The sequence below is a fragment of the Coregonus clupeaformis genome, chromosome 10 (assembly GCF_020615455.1).
Source record: "Coregonus clupeaformis isolate EN_2021a chromosome 10, ASM2061545v1, whole genome shotgun sequence".
Classification (NCBI taxonomy): domain Eukaryota; kingdom Metazoa; phylum Chordata; class Actinopteri; order Salmoniformes; family Salmonidae; genus Coregonus; species Coregonus clupeaformis.
The window spans coordinates 61,458,577-61,466,788 of record NC_059201.1 but is presented as its reverse complement, the minus strand read 5'-3'; positions in this window follow the sequence as shown (position 1 = coordinate 61,466,788).

The window sequence follows — 8,212 nt, the reverse complement described above, 5'->3', positions numbered from 1 at the left end:
ATCATTGTTTATAAATAGGGGGGAAAACGAAGGAGAGGGCAGAACGAGCAGCCATTCTGAGGCGTCACTCTCCGGGTGTCATGTCACCTGTCACTCATGCTGAAGCTTGTGATCTGAATAAACCTTATGATCAATGTTCAGTATGAGCAGACTCCTTTTGTTCATCAGCAATAATTGCCACCACTCACTCGATACGACATCAGAGCAAAAACCAAGCCATGAGGTCGAAGGAATTGTCCGTGGCGCTCCGAGACTGGATTGTGTTGAGGCACAGATCTGGGGAAGGGTTCCAAAATATTTCTGCAGCATTGAAGGTCCCTAAGAACACAGTGGTCTCCATCATTCTTAAATGGAAGAAGTTTGGAACCACCAAGACTCTTCCTAGAGCTGGCCAAACTGAGCAATCGGAGGAGAAGGGCCTTCGTCAGGGAGGTGATCAATAACCCTATGGTCACTCTGACAGAGCTCCAGAGTTCCTCTGTGGGGATGGGAGAACCTTCCAGAAGGACAACCATCTCTGCAGCACTCCACCAATCAGGCCTTAATGGTAGAGTGGCCAGACGGAAGCCACTGCTCAGTAAAAGGCACGACAGCCCGCTTGGAGTTTGCCAAAAGGCACCTAAAGGACTCTCAGACCATGAGAAACAAGATTCTCTGGTCTGATGAAATCGAGATTGAACTCTTTGGCCTGAATGCCAAGCGTCACGTCTCGAGGAAACCTGGCACCATCCCTACGGTGAAGCATGGTGGTGGCATCATCATGCTGTGGGGATGTTTTTAAGCGGCAGGAACTGGGAGATTAGTCAGACGGAAAAATTAACGGAGCAAAGTACAGAGAGCCCTTGATGAAAACCTGCTCCAGAGCGCTCAGGACGTCAGACTGGGGCGAAGGTTCACCGTCCAACAGGACAACGACCCTAAGCACACAGCCAATACAACGCAGGAGTGGCTTCGGGACAAGTCCTGAATGTCTTTGAGTGGCCCAGACAGAGCCCGGACTTGAACTCGATCAAACATCTCTAGAGAGACCTGAAAATAGCTGTGCAGCGACACTCCCCATCCAACCTGACAGAGCTTGAGAGGATCTGCAGAGAAGAATGGGAGAAACTCCCCAAATACAGGTGTGCCAAGCTTGTAGCGTCATACCCAAGAAGACTTGAGGCTGTAATCGCTGCCAAAGGTGCTTCAACAAAGTACTGAATAAAGGGTCTGAATACTTATGTAAATGTGATATCAGTTTTTTTATTTTTAATAAATTAGCAAAATGTTTAATCCATTTTAGAATAAGGCTGTAACGTAACAAAATATGGAAAAAGTTATGTTTTTGGCAAAATTAGAGTATACCCAGTTCTTCAGGCACCACTGCATCTGTGTCATGTGTAATGAATGAGAGCGTCCACCCTGCCTCTCTCTATCATTAGGGCAGTGTGTAAGGACTTCATCCTGTGTAAGTACATGGAGTGTCAGTTTGCCCAGCGCAGCAGCAGCTCCCCTTCCACTCTGAGAAGGAATCTACAGGAGGCGGTATGCAGCCGAGACATCTTCAACCTGCTCCAGCTCTATGCCGAGAGACTGGACCTCAGCCAGCCTCTGGCCAGCCCTGTGCAGGTACACCCAATGACTAATTCTAACCTGATAACCTTAGTACCTACCCTAACCTAATCAAGCCTCTAGCCAGCCCTGTGTAGGTACATAAGTGTACTTACCCAATGACTAACTATAACCCTAGACAAAACCTCACTCCATACCCCTGTGCCCTAGACCCAGGCCCTGTTCAGAAACAACCCCTAGCCCCTAACTCCTAGACACTTGCGGAGATCTGAAAGGATTTGTTAGGTTTACGTAATATGGTGATATGGTGATAGCGCCACCCTGCCTCCTGATAGGCTAGGTGGAATTTTTGCCATATTGTCCAACCCTGTCCAACCTTCTCAGAGGGTATAGGGGGTAAGAGCAAGGGGTTGTTTCTGGAAAGGGCCCCAGACTAACATAACACTAACCATAACTCAACCCACCCATGTCTGTAGGAGAAAGAGGAGACTGCACTCCACCTGGCTGTCCTACTGGCTGACAGGACGTCACTTCACATGGTGGACTTTCTTGTTCACAACTGGCGAGAATTTTTATGCATCTTTGATACAGATTTTTTGTCTCAAGGGTCCAGTCACTTAAAAGAGCCGGAATGCGTGAGAGAGGAAACAGAAGAATGCCGTCAGTAATGTCCCTACATTCTTGACTGCTGTAGTAGCTCAAAGGGACAATCTCATCCAATGTGGCGGTTGCCTTTGGTGCTTTCTAAACTGTTAACTGTGCTCTGAACTCTTGCATGATGTTTGTTGTGGCTGTAGCCCTTTCCTGCACTCAAATGACCTAGTGGCCTCATGGGTGGAATGTTATTAATAATTATTTCAAAGAACCTGCTGAAAATCCAGTGTTTCTATGTCAAACGGTTTTGCTATATTTCAGTCTTCTGTGATGTATATAAAGTATATATATATATGTGTGTGTGTGTGTGTGTGTGTGTGTGTATATATATATATATATATATATATATATATATATATATCTGACATGGTACAGGTGTCTTCTTTTTTTTAAAGCCCATAACCATGTGTGTGAGGTGTTAGGGTGAATGCACCAATTTGTAGTCGCTCTGGATAAGAGCGTCTGCTAAATGACGTAAATGTGCCCTTGAGCAAGGCACTTAACCCTAATTGCTCCTGTAAGTCGCTCTGGATAAGAGCGTCTGCTAAATGACTAAAATGTAAATGTAAAAAATGTATACTTTTGTTTCAAATTAGATTTGTTTTAGACCATCAAGAAACACTGTGTGACCCTGATTTAGCCAACTGCAGTAAAAGGTTTTAAGGAAAATTAGGGATAACTGGGGTCGCAGAGAGAAGATCCAGAGGCCATCGGTTATTCACAACTGTTGGGACCATGTCAAGGATATTAGCCAAATGTGCCGAGTGGATAGTTTTTACTCATCATGGATTTGTCAGACAGTGGCTCCTGTGTTCTTCTTAGTCAGTCTAACATGCCAACACTTTATATCCCATTGTATTGTATGAGTATAACTGTGTATTTTTTTAATGTTGTTACAGCAGCAATCTGGCTGCTAGAGGAAACAGTGCGTTGCACTACTGTGGTCTTCACAACAAAACCGAGTGCCTTAAACTGCTGCTCCGAGCCAAGGCCAACACACATACAGTGCAAAAGTATTCATCCCCCTTGGCGTTTTTCCCTATTTTGTTGCATTACAACCTGTAATTTAAATGGATTTTTATTTGGATTTCATGTAATGGACATACACAAAATAGTCCAAATTGGTGAAGTGAAATGAAAAAAATAACTTGTTTCAAAAAATTATACAAAAAAATTACAGAAAAGTGGTGCGTGCATATGTATTCACCCCCTTTGCTATGAAGCCCCTAAATAAGATCTGGTGCAACCAATTATCTTCAGAAGTCACATAATTAGTTAAATAAAGTCCACCTGTGTTTAATCTAAGTGTCACATGATCTGTCACATGATCTCAGTATAAATACACCTGTTCTGAAAGGCCCCAGAGTCTGCAACACCACTAAGCAAGGGGCACCACCAAGCAAGCGGCACCATGAAGACCAAGGAGCTCTCCAAACAGGTCAGGGACAAAGTTGTGGAGAAGTATAGATCAGGGTTGGGTTATAAATAAATATCTGAAACTTTGAACATCCCACGGAGCACCATTAAATCCATCATAAAAAAATTGAAAGAATATGGCACCACAACAAACCTGCCAAGAGAGGGCTGCCCACCAAAACTCACAGACCAGGCAAGGAGGGTATTAATCAGAGAAGCAACAAAGAGACCAAAGATAACCCTGCAGGAGCTGCAATGCTCCACAGCGGAGATTGGAGTATCTGTCCATAGGACCACTTTAAGCTGTACACTCCACAGAGCTGGGCTTTACAGAAGAGTGGCCAAAAAAAAGCCATTGCTTAAAGAAAAGAATAAGCAAACACATTTGGTGTTCGCCAAAAGGCATGTGGGAGACTCCCCAAATATATGGAAGAAGGTACTCTGGTCAGATGAGACTAAAATTGAGCTTTTTGGCCATCAAGGAAAATGCTATGTCTGGCGCAAACCCAACACCTCTCATCACCCCGAGAACACCATCCCCACAGTGAAGCATGGTGGTGGCAGCATCATGCTGTGGGAATGTTTTTCATCGGCAGGGACTGGGAAACTGGTCAGAATTGAAGGAATGATGGATGGCGCTAAATATAGGGAAATTCTTGAGGGAAACCTGTTTCAGTCTTCAAGAGATTTGAGACTGGGACGGAGGTTCACCTTCCAGCAGGACAATGACCCTAAGCATACTGCTAAAGCAACACTTGAGTGGTTTAAGGGGAAACATTTAAATGTCTTGGAATGCCCTAGTCAAAGCCCAGACCTCAATCCAACTGAGAATCTGTAGTATTACTTAAAGATTGCTGTACACCAGCGGAACCCATCCAACTTGAAGGAACTGGAGCAGTTTTGCCTTGAAGAATGGGCAAAAATCCCAGTGGCTAGATGTGCCAAGCTTATAGAGACAAACCCCAAGAGACTTGCAGCTATAATTGCTGCAAAAGGTGGCTCTACAAAGTATTGACGGGGGGTGAATAGTTATGCACGCTCAAGTTCTGTTTTTTTGTCTTATTTCTTGTTTGTTTCACATAAATATTTTGCATCTTCAAAGTGGTAGGCATGTTGTGTAAATCAAATGATACAAACCCCCAAAAAATCCATTTTAATTCCAGGTTGTAAGGCAACAAAATAGGAAAAATGCCAAGGGGGGTGAATACTTTCGCAAGCCACTGTATCAGTGAGAGGTCCCTCTGTAAAAAACAGGGCTTCCCCCTAATGGTCATCTCTTGACATCAGACATGCCTGTGTAACCGACGTCAGTGTGCTGCTAGCGTCTTTCTTTTTCCCAACGCAGTTAAGCCAAAACCACTCCCCGTTATTCAGAGGGGCGTTCTACTACGCTCCCATTGGCTAGCGTTTGTTGGCTCGCGACAGCTATTGCCTCATAGGGCTTGCGACAGCTGTTGCCTCACAGCCTGTTGAGAGACATGGATGAACACAGTGACCTTCCAAGGTAAGGATGGAAAGTGTAATTTAACAATTAGCTGCCTACAGTAATGCAGGCCTATTATTAACATGTTTGGTAACATTTGCCCATGAATTTATTTTCAGAGTTTCAATGAGTTGTATAAATGTCTCAGAGAACTCTGAATTCCCTCAATTGAAGGTCAGCTAAGTTAACCTAGGCTACTTAACATTACTACCTTGGTATTTAATGTTGTTATATTATCATTAGTAGTCTATCAGGTAAAAGCACATGCTTATTATTAGCTAATCATTTCTATAAAATTGTTTAAGTTGCTCTGACTATAGCACACAACACATCAAGTTACATTGTTTTCCCATTTAGAGTTGGCTACCCCATGGGTACAAATCTTATTTATTCACTTGTGGAGAGACCTACCCATTGAGACCACTCAACTTTTGAATTGAGCCTATGCCTAGGAGTGAATTCTGTTGAGTTACAAGAGTGGCTTCTAAAGACTAGAGACACTGGAGTGACATGGAGGGTCACGTAACAAGACCCAGGAAAGGACATACAATTATTTTCAAGGTAATGATTGAAGTGGGTAAAATGATATTTCGTCAAATGTAAGGCATGCAGACATTCAGATAATAAATACAATACACCTTCTGTTTCGGCTGGTTACAGGTGCCAACACAAGATTTACAGTAGATCCCCCACTGCTGTCCATCCAAAATGAGTATCACTCTGATACGTTGTGTCACCAGAAAGGGGAGGCTGAGCAGGTGTGTGAATGGTTTATTTACATATACAAGCCTGCCCATTGTGGTTAATCATTCTCTAACTTTGATTTAGCTGAAGACAATCAAATGTTTGTTCTAGGAGCAAGGACCCACATCTTCCTATGTATCCAGCCATGGTGTGTGTGTCCAATGTCCACAACCACAATCTCTTTGTGGCTGATGCACTTAAACACCGGGATGTTGAGGCCAAAGCCACAGAGACCTTGTCAAGGCTATTTGAGATTGGGCATTCCCCTTCATCAGCTTTGGCTGTGCTAAAAAGTGATCTGCAGATGGAACATGGGGAGAATTACATATTTGCCTCTGCAAATAAAGCTCCCTGTCCAGACCTGAAGTTCTGTTACTGGTACGTATGCCTTATTCCCAGCAACAACATCATCTTCTCTCTTTCTTAAACATATTGAAGGTAATTCAGATTGACAGTGGTAACTTTTTTTTTTACACAGATACAGTACTATATGATGCATATGTGAGTGAGACCAATGTAAGAGTTTTTGCTGTGGACTCACAGGGAATGATCCAGTGTGTAAGAAATGCTGCCCCCTAGAAAAATTATTAAAGCCATACAAGATACACACGTTTCAGATACATTAATCTCACCCACATACATCTCATATATTATCTGTGTTTAGGAAAGTGTATTTTCAAATCCTATGCAGTAAGATTGCAAATCTTGGGAGAATAGTGCCAAAATAAAATTTACAAAAATACGCTTCTGTAGAAGGTTTATTTGACATTTTCACCATGTATTTGGCACAGATTGTATCAGAAAGCCCTTTAGGAAAGAGTACGGCGAGCCGAGTGGGCCTTCCATGATGTCAGCACTAGAGAAGTAGATAGAGGAGTACAATCTTAAATGCAGCAACACCGTTGCTAAGATAGCAACATCTTCAGGTGGAACTCCTCTCGTGGCCATACAGTGGGGAAAAAAAGTATTTAGTCAGCCACCAATTGTGCAAGTTCTCCCACTTAAAAAGATGAGAGATGCCTGTAATTTTCATCGTAGGTACACGTCAACTATGACAGACAAATTGAGGAAAAAAAATCCAGAAAATCACATTGTAGGATTTTTAATGAATTGATTTGCAAATTATGGTGGAAAATAAGTATTTGGTCACCTACAAACAAGCAAGATTTCTGGCTCTCACAGACCTGTAACTTCTTCTTTAAGAGGCTCCTCTGTCCTCCACTCGTTACCTGTATTAATGGCACCTGTTTGAACTTGTTATCAGTATAAAATACACCTGTCCACAACCTCAAACAGTCACACTCCAAACTCCACTATGGCCAAGACCAAAGAGCTGTCAAACGACACCAGAAACAAAATTGTAGACCTGCACCAGGCTGGGAAGACTGAATCTGCAATAGGTAAGCAGCTTGGTTTGAAGAAATCAACAGTGGGAGCAATTATTAGGAAATGGAAGACATACAACACCACTGATAATCTCCCTCGATCTGGGGCTCCACGCAAGATCTCACCCCGTGGGGTCAAAATGATCACAAGAACGGTGAGCAAAAATCCCAGAACCACACGGGGGGACCTAGTGAATGACCTGCAGAGAGCTGGGACCAAAGTAACAAAGCCTACCATCAGTAACACACTGCGCCGCCAGGGACTCAAATCCTGCTGTGTCCCCCTGCTTAAGCCAGTACATGTCCAGGCCCGTCTGAAGTTTGCTAGAGTGCATTTGGATGATCCAGAAGAGGATTGGGATAATGTCATATGGTCAGATGAAACCAAAATATAACTTTTTGGTAAAAACTCAACTCGTCGTGTTTGGAGTACAAAGAATGCTGAGTTGCATCCAAAGAACACCATACCTACTGTGAAGCATGGGTGTGGAAACATCATGCTTTGGGGCTGTTTTTTCTGCAAAGGGACCAGGACGACTGATCCGTGTAAAGGAAAGAATGAATGGGGCCATGTATCGTGAGATTTTGAGTGAAAACCTCCTTCCATCAGCAAGGGCATTGAAGATGAAACGTGGCTGGGTCTTTCAGCATGACAATGATCCCAAACACACCGCCCGGGCAACGAAGGAGTGGCTTCGTAAGAAGCATTTCAAGGTCCTGGAGTGGCCTAGCCAGTCTCCAGATCTCAACCCCATAGAAAATCTTTGGAGGGAGTTGAAAATCCGTGTTGCCCAGCGACAGCCCCAAAACATCACTGCTCTAGAGGAGATCTGCATGGAGGAATGGGCCAAAATACCAGCAACAGTGTGTGAAAACCTTGTAAAGACTTACAGAAAACGTTTGACCTGTGTCATTGCCAACAAAGGGTATATAACAAAGTATTGAGAAACTTTTGTTATTGACCAAATACTTATTTTCC